This window comes from Gossypium arboreum, chromosome 4 (assembly GCF_025698485.1).
Source record: "Gossypium arboreum isolate Shixiya-1 chromosome 4, ASM2569848v2, whole genome shotgun sequence".
NCBI lineage: Eukaryota > Viridiplantae > Streptophyta > Magnoliopsida > Malvales > Malvaceae > Gossypium > Gossypium arboreum.
The window spans coordinates 104,287,688-104,310,958 of NC_069073.1; the positions used below are offsets into that span (position 1 = coordinate 104,287,688).

The 23,271-nt window shown below is 37.0% G+C and overlaps 1 non-coding gene across 1 annotated transcript; it reads right to left on the reverse strand.

Moving 5' to 3' along the window:
* Nucleotides 1-22,886: 22,886 nt before the first annotated feature.
* On the reverse strand, nt 22,887-22,993 carry LOC128292013 (small nucleolar RNA R71). The gene has a single exon (XR_008281997.1). It is a non-coding gene; the product is annotated as a small nucleolar RNA R71 (small nucleolar RNA).
* Between the last annotated feature and the right edge of the window lie 278 nt (nt 22,994-23,271).

The following is a 23,271-nucleotide window of genomic DNA, read 5'->3' on the forward strand; positions in this document are numbered from 1 at the left end:
ACCCTTATCAAAACACTTATATTCAAAAGATTATCTATCACTTGTCCAAATCGATACACACTAAAACTGTTGCAAGAGATTGGTTGGGATCCTTAAAGACTACCTACATCCCAATTGCGATTTGTTAGCTAAACCACACTCGAAAGCCATTGATCCAAAAGTATAGTAACTTACTGAAAGTACCAAGTTAGTAAAGGAGAAAAAGCCAAGGCCTAACACAACTACACTCCTAGCAAAATAGCAGCATAGAAAGGTGTTAAGTAATAGACTTTTACAGCAGAAAGAGGAAGGAAATAATAAATGTGCACTCAAACCTGATATGGAGTATTCAACTAACACCAAAAAGTAGAGAACTGACAGAAAGAAATGGTGCGATGAGTATTCGGTTTTAAAAATGCAAGGAGGGACACTCTAAATAACTGAAGGAATAGAGAGAAAAGGGAAAAGGGAGTGAGCAGAGAGAAGACGAGAAGAGAAAGGAAAGAGACTTGTGGAGAGGGAAAGATTCGATTACCAGGAGAGCAAAAACTGATTAGAGAGAAGGATCCTATTCGGCCAATAAAGAAACAAAAACCCGAGAGACCCCCTTGCAACATTTGGCCTAAGGTAACAACGGAGGTACAATTGAAAAAAAAGTAGAAGAGGAAAAGAATTGGTAAACCAAAGAAGGCACCAAAAGCCCCTAGCTCAATTCGGCATCGAAAAGAGAAACAACGTCGAAAACTAGAAGGATAAACTACCTCAGCCGAAATTTTGAGTAACTAACATACCAAAGGTGAATTCCCTTGATTAGAGTACCCATCCAATACAACTCTTCCACCATCTCAACATCCCAAATTTTCCTCCTCAAATCTCTCCCAAAATCACTCAAACCGATCGCTCAACAACTCAACCACTTAGTTTGAATTTTATTCCAACTTTTTCAAACTCTATTCAAACACCATAGAGTTTCGGCCAACCTAGAACTCTCCCACCACACTTGCAGCAAAATAAACACTCCCATGCTTCAATAGAACTTGAACCACAGACCTCATGCAACACTCTACAAGCCACTTACCATTAGACTAACAGGATTTTTATGTCATGCTTTATCCATATTTATTTAAGAAGTCTACTGACTAGAGACAGGGTTTAATCAAGTAAAAACCAAAATTTTGCAAAAGCCCAGGCTTGAACTCAGGACTTCTCAAACACTTCCCAGAAAACTCAAAACACTTAACCACTGGAGCAGATACATAGTTGTGTCACTTTCTTGTACAACTAAACATTTATGTGTTGTCTCCTAACTTCATCCACTCAAGACTTAAAACTTCTAGACCCAGAATTCGGGGAGTTACAGATTCGGTTGGAATGTAGGTAATCACTAAGGAGCTAGTGATCAGTCTTTTACAACGGTTTAAGTGTGCAAAGCCTCAGTGTACAAGCAAGACAAATGACAATAGTTCTTTTGGATAAGTATTATAAGAGGGGTTGTTTAATCCTATTGTTAAGTGTTTAATGGTGTATTACGATGGGATATAGGTAGGAGTGCTCAAAAGCAGTGTGCGTACTTTTCGTAACCAGGTGTGTGTAAACACTGCCCTTAATCGTAAATTGGTAAAAAGCCAAAAATTGTGTATAATCGACACCACACTGGTGTGTAGCTACCTGTGCGGTAGGCCGTGGACTAAATATGGGCGTATGACCAACGAGGCCGACCATGAGTGATTTCATGGGCTGGGCCATATTGGGCCGTATTGGGTCGAATTGAGCTGTGTGGGCCCCACGGGTGAGTGGGCCCCACATGAGCAAGCCACATGGACATATAAAAATTATTGGGCCAGGCTATATAATCCACACGGCCAAAGCCATTTTGAGGCTGTGTGGGCCACACGGGTGTGTGGGCTCACATGGGCCCGTAATATTGGCCGTGGGCCCATTTTCACTGTTTGACTACTAAGGTTGCACGGTTTGCTTGAGATGACTGTGAACCTACTGTTGGGTCGGTAAGCTTATCTAGACCCCTAAGTGACTGAATGACTGTTATGCCCCTGTGTGAGATGTACATATATATATGTTCATGTACGACTATGTATTAGCATGCCTTTTATTTTTAACTGTATTGAGTACATGTATAACATTATGACATAGCATGACATGTTGTATATTGCACTGCATTGGGTTGGGAGTTATATTATGCGAAGGAAGTGTACTGATAGGCCTCGAGCCTGATTTACTGGCAGCTAGCTGCATATTTCTGTATGGTGCCGCATTTGACAATACTTGGAGTGTAGGGCTGGGTGGGTTGATTATATCCCCACATGGAGTGTAAGGTTGACGGAGATGAAGTGTAGAGGCTGGTTGGGTAGGAATATTGTGATTGCATATATGTGACTGTTATTGTACTGAGATGGGCTAAGGCCCAAACTGAATTGATACTGTTACTGATATAGGGCTTATACCCAGACTGTGATTAATTGTATGATATTTTTTTTTGTGCATGGGGATTACACACTGAGTTTTCATAACTCAACCCTTTCATACACTGCGCAGGTAACCCCTAAACTTAGGTGGATTGGTGCAGTGGGGGACTCAGAGGTGGCCACACAATTGCTATTATTTTCGCATTTGATTTTGATTATAAGTATTATTAATTGGGGTATTTTTATTGTAATAAGGCGTTTTTGGATTTTAACTTAATTTGGGATTTATTTTCGTGCTTATGTTTCATAAACACTAGTGGTAGGAAAACACGGGTTTTCAAAAGAAAAATAAATGTTTTATCAAAGACACCACGGACACGCAAATTGTTTTAAGAGCTTCAGCTATAAATGACGTTTTCAAAAATTAACAACGTTTTAATGTAAATAATTTTTTGACAATGGCTCACATTTTGAAAATGAACGACACTAAGATCACATAAAGAGGTTAAATATAAAAAGGGTTTTTTCCTCGATATCACACCTTACGAAAAACACTGCAATGTGACTTCGCTAGATTTGGCCATAACATCTAGGCCAGGTTTGGGGTGTTACAGAGCTTTCTGAGTTATCTGAGTATCCTTATTGATTCTGAATGGTTCGACAAACATTAGCAAGAAATGAATGATTATGTAAAAATGTATCCTATTCAGGTACGTGTGATTTATGTAATTTAGAAATGAAAAGTGAGTATGTTTCAAATGACTATATGTGAAATACATGACAGTGAATGATGAATGTATGCAAATGAATTATGAGAAAGTGAAATAGATGTAATGCATGAGATTGAGATGTGCTTTTGTGCAAGAAAGTATGAAAAAATGAGCTAGATGAATCAAGTATGTATGAGATTTATATGTTCATTAAGAAATGAGGTAAGTGAGGCTATTTAATGTAATCATATGAATTTATGAGTCTGACGAGGGTATATGTGGTTAAGATTTGTTAAATTCAGCCTAGTTAAATTGAATTATATATATACCATTGAGTTGATTTATTTTCTTATGGTCACTAAGCTTTTAAAGCTTATTTTGTGTGTTTTTCCTATGTTTATAGAGTTTCAGAAATTTTCTCGGGTTAGAAGTTAGAGAAGACCTCATCACATTATCCCGTTATTATTTCAATAAATAAAAGTTTTGAGTTTTTGTTATGTGGCATGTATAGGCCAGTTTTGATATGATTGGCTTTGAATTTGTTTATAAATAGCCAAGCGAAAATAGCTTAATAATAATGTTAATGCTTGTGAGTATTCAGTCATACCTTAAGCTTATTTTGGAAGTATGTTTTATGGTAATTATGTTTGTGATGTTGGTTATATGATTCAGAAATGAGAAATGGTAACCATGATGTATAAAGGGCTTTATATTTAACTAATTTTGGAAGTATAAAAAAGAGGTATTTTTGGTCATGTGATAATGCTAGTTAATATCTATTATGTTAACTTAAATTAATCCGTGTGATATGGTCGAATTGGTGTATTATATAAATGTGTAAAGCTTATAAATTTGGTATACTTGATTTGATATTTGAGATTAGGAGTAACTATTGCTACTATAGCATAGTGCGCATGAAATTGTGATGTACTAAAACTATATTTGACTATTTGGTGATACTTGTTTAATGACTCATATTTGGACTATTAATAGGTCGTATAATATAGTTTGGTTTGAGTTGATTTGTTAATGCACGCAAGTTTATAAAATGATGCATTTAATAATTAGCCATTGATTTAGTTGTATACAATGATGAGATGAAATATGTGATTGTTATATAGAATAAAATATGCTTGATCTTAAATTAGGTATTCGAATACCATGTATGTGAGGTCCTTTTTGGTTCGAATATTATATTCATAAAGTGCAGGTAATTTGGCTGGTTGCATGTTGGTTGATTTGAATATAAGATTAAGTAATTGATAATGTTTTGATTGAGTTTAGATACAGGGTTCATATATGTATTATAAATAATAAAGCTTGTTTAACCATTTATTTGGTTAAATAGTTCATATGTGCGCATTCGATAATTATGGAATGATAAATGGTTTGGCTTTTGGATTTATAAAGCATTTGTAATATGATTTGATATATGCTAGTTGGTTTGGAATGTGAATTGAAAATGATATTGATAAGGTAAATTATTAAATATGTTCTATATATGTGAAAGAGTAATAAGCATAATTTAATTTTGTTGGTTATATGTTGCATATGTCCAAATGTAATTTATATGATTGAGTAGATGGTTATTATTCAATTTAAAAATTTATTGTAAAAGGGGTTAATATTACTATGTGCATAATTGAATTGTATGACCGTATTGAATTGTATTTTAATCAATAATGCCTTGTAACCCTAATCCGGCGATGGATATAGGTTAGGGGTGTTACAATGCCTATTTACAATGTAATATATAGAACTCAGTAGTCTAATAATAAAAAATTTAAAATCATCTATTATCATGCCAAAATTTATAGTAAATACAATCAACCTATATACATGCTCCTAACCAATCACTTGTATTTCTACAAGCTCAAGTACACAATTGACAACAAAAATTAAAATAAAAACATAAAAATAGACATAAAAAGTTGAAACAAATTTTCTATGTTACCCAACCATACTTTGGATAACGCAATGTCCACAATGTGTAGAACTGCAAAGATAAGGAAAGATGTTACCTGATTGATCATGGTAGGTTTGTCGTCTAATGGTGGCTACTTCATCCTTTGTTCGTTGTAAGTTTTAAATTGTTGTGTTTCTTTCTTGTGGAGTTCTTTCATAGAAAACTTAAAAAACAAAAAATAAAATAACAATTTATTGTTAATTCTACTCCTAAAATAACAAATAAAAATTATCCCAAAATTAATAATAATCTTAAAAAAAAAACAGAATTAGCATCTCAATCATCTTCTCCTCCTCAAAATCCATCCCCTCTCCTTCCCCACCATCACTTTTTTCCAATTTATCACTTTCTTGCTCCTCTTCTTCTTGCCCAAGATGCCTTTGGCTGAACATATCTAGTGAATAATTAGGGATTCTAATTTTATTATGTCTTGCAAATTCTTGGAATATTGGGCCTGACTCTTGCAACTAGTGTGTCATCCAATCCAACTTTGGATGATTACTCTTGCCAACTTCTTTTCGAGTTGTTGGTTTTGCTTTCCTTTGAGATAAACTGGGGTAGTTGATCTACCATGAAATACACTAATATTTACATCCTTTTTACGTATAACTTTGGCTTGTTTAATAAATATATAAAAGCATCTTAGTATATATTTAGGATTTTCATACTTAAAGTAGTAATTTATGCTTTTTAGTAGTTTTTATTACATTTTATATATTTAAATAAGGTTACATGGTTTGTAGGTCAAGTCGGGAGCTAAAGATGCTTATTTGGGCAAAAATTGATGCCTATGTCACGACACCAAGATACTGATGTCTCAACGTCGAAGACAAAAGCTAAAAACAAGTTTTGGAGTGAAACTACCCTCAATGTCATGACATGGCCCTTCAATGTCGCGACATCAAACTCTGATGTTGCAACACTGCATGCCTGTGTTGCAACCAACCCTCCGCTCAGCCCAAAATGTAACACCCCTAACCCGTATACGTCGCTGGACTAGGGTTAAAGGTGTTACTAGACAAATCAGAACATTATACGAACATTTCATATACATCATCCACAATCATAATCAAAGATTACCATAGAGTGTTTTATATAGGCCATCTAGACATTAAGCATGCATTAGAAAGGGGTCGGGACTAAACTGAGCTCATAAAATTTTTTTCAAAACTTAAACATTTTTTAAAGTTGTACAGGTCACACGCCCGTGTGAATAGGCCGTGTGCCTCACATGACTTTAGACAAGCTCGTGTGTCTAGGCCGTGTCAAAATAGGGCATACATACTGACTTGCCCACACGGCCACAAGACACACTCGTGTGCCATGCCGTGTGAAAATTAGAGAGGCTACTGACTTGGGTCACACGGCCAGTCACACGCCCATGTGTCTAACTCGTGGTTGAAGCTGACTTGGCCAAATGGCCTAGCACATGCCTGTGCATGTGAGCTTGTGGTAAGCTCAGGCTCATTTCAAAATGGCCCTTGAGCAACACGGCTGAGACACATGCCTATGTCCCTGCCCGTGTGAGCAAAAGTAGGCCATTTACAAGGTCAAAATGCCACCCATTAAGGGTCCTCCCTACAAGCAACAAATAAGCATCAATTGCATACCAAATGTTCATCCATTTCACAACCAATACATACACCAATCATACCATTGCATTATCAACCAATTTCATGCTTAATAATCATACCAAATAATGCCAAAACATAAGATAAAATAATATCTAAACATTTGTTTCATAACCTCATTTTATTTCATTTAATCACATGCTATAAACTTGCCAATTTCATAAATTTGCACATACCAAAACTTACCAAAATTGACCATTTCATTTGGTCATTCATAAACACACCACATAAGCATAATTTGCATCACATAACATATATCAAAATCAAACCATAAGTTTAACCATAATTAAGCCATTTCACATAGCTAAATATACACTTCACAAAACATATTCAACTACCTCTAGCCTATACATGCCATATTCCAATATTTACATTTTCAAAATGTACCAAAATAGAGTTCGATAGTGTGGTGGTTATCCTCGATGATCCCTGAGCTTTCGGTAGCTTCCATATCTATAAAACAATGCAAACACACACAAAGTAAGCTTTCAAAAGCTTAGTAAGCCATATACAAATAAACTTAACTTATAATATCAATTTAAACCAATTCATTCACACAATTTAAGGCAAAATACATTCTCATGGCCATATATCTCCATTAGTTCATTTGATTATAATTCACATATATATTTTATATCTCATTCTTATAGTAACTTATACTTGTATCATATATTCACCAAGGTACATGTACTTACCTTTCATTCTCAAACATGGCATACAATTCAAACGTACCTGAATTGGATACACAACCACATAGTCATTCATTCTCTCAGAATGCTCATTGAACCGTTCGGAATTATAAGGATATGCGGACTGCTTGAAAAGCTCGTACAATGCCAATGTCCTAGACGTGGTCTTACATGTAATCAAATATCGATGCCACTGTCAGATAAGGTCTTACACGAAATCAAATACGATGCCGATGTCCTAGATATGGTCTCACACGTAAATCATAAGTCGATGCCAACGTCCCAGACATGGTCTTACACGATAACACATATCGGATCCTACGTCATGACATATGTATCCTAACTATTCCTATGGTTCGTACGGGGCTTTTCAGACATTGAAACTTTGTGATACTTTCTCGGATAACTCATATTCAATTTAATGAGCTATTCATCATTGTTCAATAACATATAAGCATAAATAAACCATTACAAAGACACTAGTTGTATATAGACTTACCTTGTACGGATTCGGATAGACAGAATCGGCTACTTGACGACTTTGAACTTTCCCCGATCTAATCAGTTTTCTTTAATTCTTGATCTATATAAATTCAAATTTAATTCTTTTATTCTCCAAACCATTCAAATCAATCCAAAAACACATATTTAGGGCATTTTACAAATTAGCCCTCATATTTTCATATTTTTGCACTTTAGTCCTTAATCACAAATATCAAAAAATATTCAAAATTTCCATATACTCATGTTAAGCCGAATTCTCATAGTATTCATATAATCGCATATGTTTTATTTATTTCATATTTTAGTCCCTCAATTTACAAATTTCACAATTTAGTCCAAATTACTCAAATTCATCAAAATATCAAATACAAGATATGTTAACCCAAAACATATCTTTCATTTACCAACAACTAACTTCACAAAGCTTATAATTTCATTAATGGCTCAACTCAAAATCATCAACAAAATCAAAAATTGAGACATGAGCTTGATAGTATACAAAGCAACGATTACAAAAACGTAGAAATTATCAAAAACGGATTAAAACACATACCTTAATCATAGATTTCCTTAGCCGAACCTTAGAGTACTTTTTCTTTTCTTTTGTTCATTAATTTTTAGCAACTTCATGAAGATAATGGCTAATTTTAATGTTTAGTTTTAATTTAATTAACATAATATACTAAATACCAATTTTTCCATTTTATTAAACCAGTAATAAACCATTATAATAAGGCCATAATTGTCCACTCATGCTTTCAATGGTTTAATAACAACATAAGGACCTCTCAATTATAAAGACATAGCAAATAGGCACTTTAGCAAATATAACTCATCTTTTACATTTTCAGGGATTAGGTCATTTTTGCAAATTAAACACACAAATGATCAAATTTTCATACGAGAGTTTCACACATGTCACATATAATAAGCAAAGAAAATAATATTAAAATATTTTATTGACTCGGATTTTTGGTCCAGAAACCACTATTCCAACTAGGGTCTAAACCAAACTGTTACAATTCTCCCCCTTTAGGAATTTTCGTCCCTGAAAATCTTACTGTTGAACAGATTCGGATATTGCTGTCTCATAACATCTTCAGGCTCTCACGTAGCCTCTTCAACACCGTGTCGATGCCATATTATTTTTACTAACAAAATTTTCTTATTTCGCAGTTCTTTAATGGATTTGTATCGTCGAAGCATTGATACATGAAATACATTGTGAATCTTTTCTAGCTCAGGTGGCAACAACAATCTATAAGCAACCGGCTCGAAACGTCAATAATCTCATACTGCCCGATGAACCTCGTACTCAATTTGCCTTTTTTGCCAAATTGGAGTACTTTCTTCAACGGTGAGACTTTTAAAAACACTTTGTCTCTGATCTCAAATTCAATGTCTTTTCCTTTCAAATCTGCATATGATTTCTGAAGAACGGAAGCTGTTTTTAGATTATGTCAGATCACTTTTACTTTCTATTCAGTCTCTTTTATCAAATCCACCTCGTGAATCTTATTCTCGCTGAGTTCAATCCAATACAAAGGTGTACGGTGATACGTGATATTCGCGACAGGTTTTAAAAATTTATAATTAATCGTTCTTGAAACTAACTGTGACAACCTTAAAACGACCCTAGTCGGAATGTGGTTTCGGGACCACAAAACCGAGGCATAAAAATAATTTGATATTTATTTTATTGCCTATAATATGTGTTAACTCATGTGTGACATTTTTGATGTTTTGATTTAGAGTTATAAATGTGAATTTCACTAGAAAGGACCTAGTAGAAAACTTTGGAAGTATGATGGGGGAATGTGTAATGACTAATTAAAGCATGCATGCAAAATAATGGCCTTGCATGTCAAATATCCCTCTTTTATAAGAGGTGGCCGCCATGACAATGAGGATGGGCAAAACATGTCATAGACATGTTTTGTTGGTGCATTAGGGAGAAAAGAAATAAACAAATAAGCATGGGTAATAAAGAATGAAAAAAAATGTGTGTGAGTGAACCCCCTTATTGCCGTGTATTGAAGAAAAGAAAAGAAAAAAAAATTGATCATCCTTTCATTCTCTCTTGACCGAAAATCCTAAGGAAGAAGAGGGAATTTTTGCTTCATGTTTGGTTTGGAAGAGGATTAGGAAGGGGTTTGGCTATACTTGCATCAAGATTAAGGTATGTTTGAGATTGTGCCATGAGATTCATGCATGTTTTAGTTACTAGCTTGATGTTCTTATTAGCCCATGGTTCAAATCTTTGTTATATCATGGGGATGGTATTTGGCCAAGGTGGATTTTGTGTTAATGCCATTGCATGTTAAATATGAAGCTTGTTAATGGTATATGTGATGGGGGATTGATGGCTCTTGGACTTTCTTTTTAGTATTTTTGAGTAAGACATTAAGTTCTTTGCTTAATCATGACCAAAATTATGGTGTTGTGATGTATTCGGTCATGGTATATCCATAAGTATGATTCATTCATGTTGCATGGTAGGTAAGATTTGAGCTTTGGATATGTGTTTATATTTGGATATAAACAACTTGAGATTCGGCCCTTGCACCTACATGAATATGTGTTTGCACATGATGAATTGGTATGACATATATACTATTTCAAGGTGTATATTTGCTTGTGATGATGTTTGGTTATGTAGTAAATGAGAGATGTGTATTGAGCTACAATATGTAATCGTTAGTTAGTAAAATGTATGCTATTTTTTTGTGTGGTATTAAGTGTAAAATTGGCCTCAACATAGACATGCATATTCGGCCAAATGAAGTAGATTGGTGTGCATGTATTCGGTTAGAGGCAACCGTATTGAAGCCTTATCTTGGCTTAGATAATTGACTAAATGGGTAATAAGTGAGGATGGTTGCGAATATACAAACATACATATGCATGTGTAATTGAATTATGAATGTTTAGCAAGATGGTTAAACTAGTTAATTTATTGATTAAGCTCAAGGAGTTAAAGAAGGAGAATCAAGCAAGGGAAAGATGAAGGTCATCGAGTAGCCGACTTGGACTGCTTTTACCCAACACAAGGTAAGTCACTAAGCATATATTTTGTGTTGATTTGAATAGACATAATGTCTATGTAATTATGCCGAAAGGAATGATGAATTTATATACATGTGTGTATGTGGTGATGGAAGTATTGAATGGAAGGAAAAGAGGTGAGATGTATTGAGTTGTTGATTTGGCACTAAGTGTGCGGGTATAAACATTTGTGATCATGAGAATGGCACTAAGTGTGCGGGTTTAAAACTTGTACAGCACTAAGTGTGCGAGTTTGATCATGTAGCACTAAGTGTGCGGGTTGATTATATAGCACTAAGTGTGCGGACTCACTATATGCTTTTGAATCACTATTGACGCTGAGTGTGCGACACTATTGAGTTGATCACGGACAGTGGATCGGGTAAGTACCTTGAGTTCATGGCTAATAGGCGCTATGTTTATATTTGGGGTCGAGCTTGGTAAGTTTGAACCTATGTGACAATGTAAATTGAAGTCACGTATATAAGAATTATCGCGGAATGAGTGAAAGGTCATGTAGATGTATGATTGAATCGAAAGGTCTAAGGAACTATGGTATAGTTCGGTTTGAATGGAGTAATTAGCCTCGTTCCATTTTGTTCCTCTTGCGATAATGTTATTAATGGTTGTTAGTGCATTGCTTATGACTTATTGAGTTATATACTCATTCGGTGTTTGCTTGTCACCTATTTTAGGTTTCTTGGACTCGACTTTTTGCGTATTCGAGACCATCATCGAAGTCATCACACCGGCTAACAACTTTTGGTATTTTCTTCGTAGTTGGTCTTGGCGCATGTATAGGCTATTATGTTTTGTTTGAACTTGGTATGTAAAATTTTGAATAGCCATGCGAAAATGGCTTATAAATGTTTTGAGCATAATGTTATAATCATTTGGTATGTATATGCTCATTAAGAAGGATGGAAATGTTTGGCAATGACCAGCCATTAGAATGGGTCATCATGATTATATTTTGGACTATATATGTAAAGGGGGTGGTTGAATCATAGAAACTATGTGTTAGAGAAAGTCTACCCTAGAAATAGATGCTGGCAGCAACAGTGACGTGGATGTGAAAAATCACTAACAATAGTAGGAATGGAATTAAATAGTGAATAAATTATTTAAATGAACCTTGATGAATTCATTTTCATATGGAAGAAACGAAACGGTCATATGAGTTGTATGTTAAAAGATATTTGGGTTTTCGTGAAACAGGGCCAGAACGGTTTCTGGATTCCCTGTTCCGACTTTGAAAATTCATTATAAATTAACCAGAGATAATTAGGAGTCATACCATATATGTATAAATTCCTCTTTGAGTCTAGTTTCTATAGAAACAAACAGCATCAGTATTGAAGCCCTGCACAGGGAGTTATTCGAGTTTTAACTCACGAAGGTCAGTGTAGTCGACCCCTGTAACATGGGAGACTTTAACTAATAAACTGTACTAATTGGCTTGACCAAAAATTCTAGAAAAAAATATGTAGATGGAAATATGAGTCTAGTTTCAGGGAAAAATTACGAAACTGATTTTCGAGTTGTAAAACTCAAGTTATGATTTTTGAAGCAACTAGTACACAGATTGGCAGCTTGTGCAGGAAGTTCTCAATAAGTGGTTTGAAGTGCGTTAACACCTCGTGTTCGACTCGTGACGGTCTCGGGTTCGGGTGTTACATTTTATTGGTATCGAGCTATGGTTTAGTCGGTTCTAGGACTACCATAGCACGTATGAGTCTAGCTATACATGCCTTAATGTTAATGTTTAAATGTGTGATGACTTGACGGTTAAAATTATTGTTTTGATTAGTAAATGGATCCGGTGTAGAGAACCTTGGCGGATGACGTTGAAAGTGTAGCGGCTGCTCTCGCACAAGGGACGCCGCTGTTGAACCTCGATGATCTGCGAATAATCGTGGTGAGGGGCTAGACAAGCCTTCTTTACCATGATGAATGAGTGCGTCGCATAATATGCCCGAACCAATCCTACTGTCCAACAATTCCAATTTAAATAATCCACCCCAAGAGCCCGTAATGCCATTAGTTATCGACCTGTGAGGCTAAGTAAGCCACCAGTAGACTTGATTAGGAAGCGGGGCTGAAGAGTTCAGGCCATAGTTCTTGATGATGCCGAAAGGGCCGAGTTCGCTTGATAACACCATTCGGTGTTTGATGAACTATCATGCACACCGATGAATGTCTAAAGTGTGCTATATCCTTGTTGCGAGACTCAGGCTACTATTGGTGGAGGACCTTGATTTCCATAGTTCCAAACGAACGAGTTACTTGGGATTTCTTTCAAACGGAGTTTCAAAGAAATATATTAGTCAACAGTTCATCGATCAAAAGCGTAAGGAATTCTTGGAACTCAAGCAAGGTCAGTATGACAAGATCTGAATCGAACATGAGTTCGTAAGACTCGATCGGTATGCCCGGAGTGTGTGGCTGATGAGGTTGCTATGTGCAAGAGGTTTGAAGAAGGATTGAATGAAGATCTAAAGCTACTAGTGGGTATTTTGGAGATAAAAGAATTCATAACACTAGTTGAACGAGCACGCAAGGCGGAGGAACTTGGAAAGGAGAAGAAGAAGGCTGAATTTGAAGCTAGAGACTATCGCAAAAGATCGACGGTAAAGCTCCGTTCTACTTTGTAAAGAAGTTCGGGAGGACACTAATAAATCAAGGACGACTGCGGGAATTTCCATTAGAGCACGACCATTGATGGACTCCCGAGCTACTTCAGTAGCTAGTGTGGGCAATAGCCGTCAAGAGAAACCTGAATGCCCCCAATGTGGGAGAAGACACATAGGTGAATGTTGGGGTAAGTCTACCAATAGGGCTTGTTACGGATGCGGTTCGAAGGACCACTTCATTAGAGATTGCACGAAGCTTGATGAGAAGAATAGGATGCAAGGTGCAAGACCTAGTGGAATGACACTAGAGGTAGACCACCAAGAATTTCAGGAGGTAGGGGTGGTAGTCGAGAGAGGGGCCACCGACACTACTGTTCAATCGAGACCCGTACTCTCGCTAGGGCATATGCCATCCGTGCACGAGAGGAAGCATCCTCCCCGATGTTATCACCGGTACTTTCACTCTCTTTGATACTAATGTGATTGCTTTGATTGACCCCGGTTCTACTCATTCTTATATATGCGAAACCTTAGCATCCAAGAAGACTTTACCTATTGAGTCTCTCGAGTTCGTAATTCGGTGTCAAATCCTTGGGTCGTTACGTGCTTGTCGACAAAGTGTGCAAGAAATGTCCCCTAGTAATCCGAGGGTCCCGCTTCCGTGGACCGATGCTTTTGCCGCTTGATGAATTTGATGTTATTCTTGGTTTGGATTGGTTGACCGTGCATGATGCGGTTGTGAATTGCAAAAGCAAGACTATTGATTTGAGTGCTGCGAATAACGAGATAATCCGAGTTGAGTCTACGGACTTAAAGGGTTGCCACCGTAATATCAACAATGTTGGCCCGAAACATGTAAGAAAGGGTGCGAAGCATACCTTGCGTATGTACTTGATGATAAGGAATTGGAAAAGAAACCCGAATCGGTGCGGTGGTTTGTGAATACCGGATGTTTTTCTGAAGAATTACGGGTTTACCACTGCTCGGAAGTAGAGTTTGGTATTGAGCTTGTCTGGGGACTATGCCAATTTCGATAGCTCCGTGTCGTATGGCACCAACCGAGTTGAAGGAGTTGAAAGCTCGGTTGCAAGAGTTGACGGATAGAGGTTTCGCTCGACCAAGTTTTTCACCTTGGGGTGCACCGGTGTTGTTTGTGAAAAGAAGGACGGAACCATGAGGTTGTGCATCGACTATCGTCGACTTAATAAAGTGACAATAAAGAACAAATATCCGTTATCACAGATCGATGATTTGTTCGATCAAGCTGAAGGAGGCTCGTGTTCTCAAAAATAGATTTGAGATCGTGCGGTTATCGATTCTTGGTCGGGATTCGGACATACCCAAAGCGCCTTGAGCGAGATATGGTCACTACGAGTTCTTAGTGATCTTGTTTGGGCTCACTAATACCCTGCGGTATTTATGGATTTGATGAATCGGATCTTGGACCGTATTTGGATCGGTTCGTAGTTGTGTTCATTGACGACATCTTGGTCTATTCAAGAGATGAGACCGAACATGTGGAGCACCGAGATTAGGGTTGCAAATTTTACGGGATAAGCGGTTATATGCTAAGTTCAACAAGTGTGAGTTACGGTTAGAGAGGTTAGCTTCTTGGGTCATGTGGTATCTCGTGATCGGGTATTCGAGTCGACCGAGCAAAATTTCAGCCATACTTAACCTGGAAGCCTCCAAGAAATATTATCGAGGTTCGACTTTTTGGGACTTGTCGGTTTCTACCGACGGTTTGTAAAAGGATTCTCGATGATAGCCACACCCATGACTTAAACCGCTTGTAAAGATGTCAAGTTTGAATGGACGGAAAAGTGTCGAAAAGTTTCGACCAATTGAAAACTCATTTGACGGAAGCTCCAGTACTAGTACAACCCGAATCTGGCAAAGAGTTTGTCATCTATAGTGATGCCTCCCTACTTGGGTTAGGTTGCGTATTGATGCAAGAAGGTCGAGTTGTGGCCTATGCGTCGAGACAATTAAAGCCACATGAGAAAAATTATCCGACCCATGATCTCGAATTAGCTGCCATCGTATTCGCCTTGAAAATATGGCGACATTACTTATTTGGTGAGAAGTGCCATGTATTTTCGGATCACAAAAGTCTCAAATATTTGATGACTCAAAGAGACTTAAATCGAGACAAAGACGTTGGCTTGAGTTGTTGAAAGATTATGAGCTGGTCATTGATTATCACCCAGAAAGGCTAATGTGGTTGCGGACGCCTTAAGCCGAAATCACTTGTTTGCTTTACGAGCAATGAATGTACACTTGTCTATCCTACCCGACAATGTGTTAATAGCGAATTAAAGGCCAAACCATTATTGACTCATCAAATTCGCAAGCTCGAGAAAGTTGACGATGAGTTGGTTGCAAAACGGGTGAGTGTGTTCGAACAAGGAATCGGAGTTTCAAATTGATGATGACGATTGTTTGAGGTTCGAAATCGTTTGTGTGTTCCAAGAAATTCGAACTCATTTCGATGATTACGAACGAAGCTCATTGTAGTCGAATATCAATTCACCGGGAGTACGAAGATGTACAACGATTTGAAATGTCGGTTTTGGTGGCATGGTATGAAACGAGACATCTCCGACTTTGTTTGAGATGTTTAATATGTCAACAAGTGAAAGCGGAACATCAAGTGCCTTTGTGGTTACTTCAACCAATCATGATACTCGAGTGGAAATGGGATCGAGTCACAATGGACTTTGTGTCCGGCCGCCATTGTCGACTAGTAAGAAGGATACGATTTGGGTTGTTGTTGATAGACCGACTAAGTCGGCTCACTTTATCCTCGTATGCACGGATTTTTCATTGGATAAACTAGCTGAATTGTACGTTTCTCAGTTGTGAGATTACACGGGTACCGATTTACATTGTGTCGGATAGAGATCCGAGGTTCACCTCGCGATTTTGGAAGAAATTGCAAGAAGCTTTGGGTACCAAGTTGCATTTCAAAGACCGCTTTCACCCCCAAACCGATGGTCAATCCGGCGAATAATTCAGATACTTGAGGATATGTTGAGATGTTGCATCCTCGAGTTCGGTGGTTCATGGAACGATATTTACCTTTGATTGAATTCGCACAACAATAGTTTTCAATCAAGTATTAAGATGGCACCTTACGAGGCCTTGTACGGGCGTAAATGCCGTACACCATTGTTTTGGACCCATTTCGGTGAGAGCAAAATTTTCAAGTGGATTTGATTAAAGATCTGAAGCAGAAAGTAAGGGTAATCCGTGAAAATCAAGATAGCCTCCGATCGTCAAGTCGACGCGGATCTGAAACGAAAAGACATTGAGTATCGTGGGAGATAAAGTGTTTCTTAAAGTTTCGCCTTGGAAAAAGATACTCGATTTGGGCGCAAGGGCAAATTGAGTCCAAGGTTCATCGGGCCATATGAGATATCCGAACGAGTCATCCGATTCGTGATCGTTTGATTTTGCCCCGAACTTGAAAAGATTCACGACGTCTTTCATGTTTCGATGCTTGACGCTATAGATCCGATCCGTCGCACGTAATTAGTCCATCGAGGTTGAAATTCAAGCCGATATGAGTTATGAAGAAGAACCGATTCGTATCCTAGCTCGTAAAGTGAAGGAGTTGCGAAACAAAAGGGTTCATTGGTGAAGGTGTTATGGCTCAAACACGGATAGAAGAAGCTACTTGGGAACCCGAGAACTCTATGAAAGAGCGATACCCAAATCTATTTACCGGTAAGATTTTCGGGATGAAAATTTCTTAAGTGGGGAGAGTTGTGATGACCTTTAAACGACCCTAGTCGGAATGTGGTTTTGGGACCACAAAACCGAGGCATAAAAATAATTTGATATTTATTTTATTGCCTATAATATGTGTTAACTCATGTGTGACATTTTGATGTTTTGATTTAGAGTTATAAATGTGAATTTCACTAGAAAAGACCTAGTAGAAAACTTTGGAAGTATGATGGGGAATGTGTAATGACTAATTAAAGCATGCATGCAAAACAATGGCCTTGCATGTCAAATATCCCTCTTTTATAAGAGGTGGCCGGCCATGACAATGAGGATGGGCAAAACATGTCATAGACATGTTTTGTTGGTGCATTAGGGAGAAAAGAAATAAACAAATAAGCATGGGTAATAAAGAATGAAAAAAAATGTGTGTGAGTGAACCCCCCCTATTGCCGTGTATTGAAGAAAAGAAAAGAAAAAAAAAATTGATCATCCTTTCATTCTCTCTTGACCGAAAATCCTAAGGAAGAAGAGGGAATTTTTGCTTCATGTTTGGTTTGGAAGAGGATTAGGAAGGGGTTTGGCTATACTTGCATCAAGATTAAGGTATGTTTGAGGTTGTGCCATGAGATTCATGCATGTTTTAGTTACTAGCTTGATGTTCTTATTAGCCCATGGTTCAAATCTTTGTTATATCATGGGGATGGTATTTGGCCAAGGTGGATTTTGTGTTAATGCCATTGCATGTTAAATATGAAGCTTGTTAATGGTATATGTGATGGGGATTGATGGCTCTTGGACTTTCTTTTTAGTATTTTTGAGTAAGACATTAAGTTCTTTGCTTAATCATGACCAAAATTATGGTGTTGTGATGTATTCGGTCATGGTATATCCATAAGTATGATTCATGCATGTTGTATGGTAGGTAAGATTTGAGCTTTGGATATGTGTTTATATTTGGATATAAACAACTTGAGATTCGGCCCTTGCACCTACATGAATATGTGTTTGCACATGATGAATTGGTATGACATATATACTATTTCAAGGTGTATATTTGCTTGTGATGATGTTTGGTTATGTAGTAAATGAGAGATGTGTATTGAGCTACAATATGTAATCGTTAGTTAGTAAAATGTATGCTGTTTTTTTGTGTGGTATTAAGTGTAAAATTGGCCTCAACATAGACATGCATATTCGCCAAATGAAGTAGATTAGTGTGCATGTATTCGGTTAGAGGCAACCGTATTGAAGCCTTATCTTGGCTTAGATAATTGACTAAATGGGTAATAAGTGAGGATGGTTGCGAATATACAAACATACATATGCATGTGTAATTGAATTATGAATGTTTAGCAAGATGGTTAAACTAGTTAATTTATTGATTAAGCTCAAGGAGTTAAAGAAGGAGAATCAAGCAAGGGAAAGACGAAGGTCATCGAGTAGCCGACTTGGACTGTTTTACCCAACAAAAGGTAAGTCACTAAGCATATATTTTGTGTTGATTTGAATAGACATAATGTCTATGTAATTATGCCGAAAGGAATGAAGAATTTATATACATGTGTGTATGTGGTGATGGAAGTATTGAATGGAAGGAAAAGAGGTGAGATGTATTGAGTTGTTGATTTCGGCAATAAGTGTGCGGGTATAAACATTTGTGATCATGAGAATGGCACTAAGTGTGCGGGTTTAAAACTTGTACAGCACTAAGTGTGCGAGTTTGATCATGTAGCACTAAGTGTGCGGGTTGATTATATAGCACTAAGTATGCGGACTGACTATATGCTTTTGAATCACTATTGACACTGAGTGTGCGACACTATTGAGTTGATCACGGACAGCGGATCGGGTAAGTACCTTGAGTTCATGGCTAATAGGCGCTATGTTTATATTTGGGGTCGAGCTTGGTAAGTTTGAACCTATGTGACAATGTAAATTGAAGTCACGTATATAAGAATTATCGCGGAATGAGTGAAAGGTCATGTAGATGTATGATTGAATCGAAAGGTCTAAGGAACTATGGTATAGTTCGGTTTGAATGGAGTAATTAGCCTCGTTCCATTTTGTTTCCTCTTGCGATAATGTTATTAATGGTTGTTAGTGCATTGCTTATGACTTACTGAATTTTATACTCATTCGGTGTTTGCTTGTCACCTATTTTAGGTTTCTTGGACTCGACTTTTTGCGTATTCGGGACCGTCATGAAGTCATCACACCGCTAACAACTTTTGGTATTTTCTTCGTAGTTGGTCTTGGAGTACATTTCGCATGTATAGGCTATTATGTTTTGTTTGAACTTGGTATGTAAAATTTTGAATAGCCATGCGAAAATGGCTTATAAATGTTTTGAGCATAATGTTATAATCATTTGGTATGTATATGCTCATTAAGAAGGACGGAAATGTTTGGCAATGACCAGCCATTAGAATGGGTCATCATGATTATATTTTGGACTATATATGTAAAGGGGGTGGTTGAATCATAGAAACTATGTGTTAGAGAAAGTCTACCCTAGAAATAGATGCTGGCAGCAACAGTGACGTGGATGTGAAAAATCACTAAAAATAGTAGGAATGGAATTAAATAGTGAATAAATTATGTAAATGAACCTTGATGAATCCATTTTCATATGGAAGAAACGAAAAGGTCATATGAGTTGTATGTTAAAAGATATTTGGGTTTTCGTGAAACAGGGCCAGAACGGTTTCTGGATTCCCTGTTCCGACTTTGAAAATTCATTATAAATTAACCAGAGATAATTAGGAGTCATGCCATATATGTATAAATTCCTCTTTGAGTCTAGTTTCGATAGAAATAAACTACATCAGTATTGAAGCCCTGCACAGGGAGTTATTCGAGTTGTAACATACGAAGGTCAGTGTAGTTGACCCCTGTAACATGGGAGACTTTAACTAATAAACTGTACTAATTGGCTTGACCAAAAATTCTAGTAAAAAATTTGTAGATGGAAATATGAGTCTAGTTTCAGGGAAAAATTACAAAACTGATTTTTGAGTTGTAAAACGAAAGTTATGATTTTTGAAGCAACTAGTACACAGATTGGCAGCTTGTCTGGGAAGTTCTCAATAAGTGGTTTGAAGTCTGTTAACACCTCGTGTTCGACTCCAGCGACGGTCTCGGGTTCGGGGTGTTACACTAACTATTATCACGATGAAGGTAAGTGTACCTATTGAACAGTAGTATAGCTTTAGCAAGACCGGATTGTTGAACCCAAAGGAAGCAAGAGTACTAGTAATTACTTTCTTTTTATTATCTAGCTTAAAAATTAAGGGATTTGTTTATCTAAACTAATTAACTAAACTAAGGGTGCACAGAGAGAAAATTGGGGAAAAGCTTTTGGGAAAACTCGCTTGATTAAGACAATCCAAGGAAAAATCCACCTAGGCTTCACTTGTTACTTAACTCTAAATCAGACGATTTATTTATTTGACTTGATCCGTAGAAATCCCTAAGTTATATTATTGATAAACCGTAATTTATACATATTTATATCCCATGCTTAGCACATTTTTTGGATGATTTTTTCTTAAAATTGGTGAATTCAATGCTCCTAATGCCTTAATTTCATGTTTTATACTTAGGTGAGCATAGGAGAGTGAAAGGAATGAGAAACGGGCCAAAAACGGAGAAAATGGGCTAATGTACGAAATCAACACGGCTTGGACTTCCTCACACAGGCAGACCACACGGCCGTGTCCCTTTGGCAAGGTCGAAGCATGATTTACACGGGTAGATCACACACCCGTGCCCATTTAATAGCCTTGACCACGGCCTTAAGCAATCGCACACGGGCGTGTCCCTGCCGAGCCCAAGTTTAGTCCAATTCGAAAAAGGCCAATTTTGAGGGCTCTTAGGCATTCCAAAGCCTATTTAAACACCCGATGAGGCTCTTAGACAGGGGATGGAGAGGAGGAAGGAAAAAATTGCTCAAGGAAAGTCGATCGATCCATCTCAGAAGCTAGATTCACCATCAAGATTGAAGATCTCCCTTCAAATTCCCTCAAGAGTTTTGGGTTTTCTTATGTTTTGTTATTTTTATTCTTTTGAGATGTGTTCTTTCATTAGTATGAACTAAAACCCCTAAATACCTTATGGGAATGAAACCTAAGATGGATCTTATTATTATTATCTGAATTGTTTGATAAATGTTTGACTTGTTCTTAATTATGTGTTCTTAATTCTTGTTTTGATATTCCAAGATATTGATTCAAGTTAAATCTCTTATTCAGAGGAGGAATAAACACTGTCTAAGAGTAAATTTGTCATAATTAAGCGGAGTTGGTTGCGCGCCTAGAGATAGGGTGACAAGAAATTTCTTGGATTAGGGTGAAACCTAATAAGGGGATCCATAGATCGAGTTAATGCACCCTAGGGCGTTAATTAGAAAGAGATTTCAATTATTCAATCTAGGGTTAGACGTTGTTAGTCTTGAGAGAGATAATAATATAACTTAGGGATCTCTACGGAACATGTTGAATGAATAAATCATCCGATTCGGAGTCAAATAACAAGTGAAGTCTAGGTGAATTTTTCCTTAGGTATTGTCTTAATCAATTGAGTTTTCCGAAAAGTATTTTCCCCAAATTTCTTTTCTGTGATTTCTTAGTTTAATTAATTAGTTAGATAAACAAAACCCTTTTATTTTTAGGCTAGATAATAAAAAGAAAGTTGATACTAGTACTTTTAGTTCCTTTGGGTTTGATAATTCGGTCTTGCTAAAGCTATACTACTGTTTGATAGGTACACTTGCCTTCATCGTGATAACAGTTAGTTTCAAGAATAATTCATTATAAATATTTAAAACCTGTCACGAATATCACGTATCAAGTTTTTGGCGTTGTTGCCAGGGAACTAAAATATTAGGAACACTCGATTTTTATTACTTTAGCCATTTTACTTTTATTGTAATTTAAAATTTTATTTTCTTTTCTAATTCTTCATTTATTTTCTTCTAACAGGTTTTTCTAGTTTATGACCAGAAGAAACCCGTCAGGACCACTACTTTTTGAAGGTGAGATCGACCGCACAGTTTGCAGGAATCGGAGAGAAATAAAGAGAAGCCTAAGATACAAAGAGGAAGAGCAAGAGGATGATACTTCAACTGCAACCGAGGAGATGACTGAAAACCAAGAAAATCCGCTACCTCTTGCGATTGCTGCTGATCCAGTAAATCAAAATCCTGCTCCACGTACTATGTATGATTATGCTAAACCTAATTTAACAGGAACTGAGTCAAGTATAGTTAGACCTGCTATTGTTGCAAATAATTTTGAACTGAAACCTAACAGAATTCACATGATACAATAGTTTGTTCAGTTTGATGGTTTGGAGGACGAGGATCCCAATGCTCACTTGGCAAATTTCCTAGAATTTTGTGATACCTTTAAAATTAATGGTGTTTCTGATGACGCCATTCGCCTTTGGTTGTTTCCCTTTTCGCTAAGGAATATGGCTAAACAATGGTTGAACTCGTTACCACGAGGGTCAATCACTACTTGGGAACAAATGACTGAAAAGTTCTTACTAAAATATTTTTCGCCGGCTAAAACGACTAAATTATGTAATGATATCTCTTCTGTTGTGCAGATGGATTTAGAAACACTCTACGATGCATGGGAGAGGTATAAAGACCTTTTGCGAAGATGCCCTCACCATGGGTTACCACTCTGGCTACAGGTTCAAACTTTTCATAATGGCCTGAATCCTTCGACTCGACAGATGATTGATGCAGCCGCTGGAGGAACTACCAATAATAAAACACCTGAAGATGTCTATGAATTTATAGAGGAGATGCCACTAAATAACTATCAGTGGCAAGTCATGAGGACAAACCTAATGAAAACAGCCGATGTTTATAACGTCGATTTGGTCACCATGCTCTCTAATTAGGTAGAACTCTTGAATAAGAAAATTGATGGTTTTCTTAGTTCTTCATAGG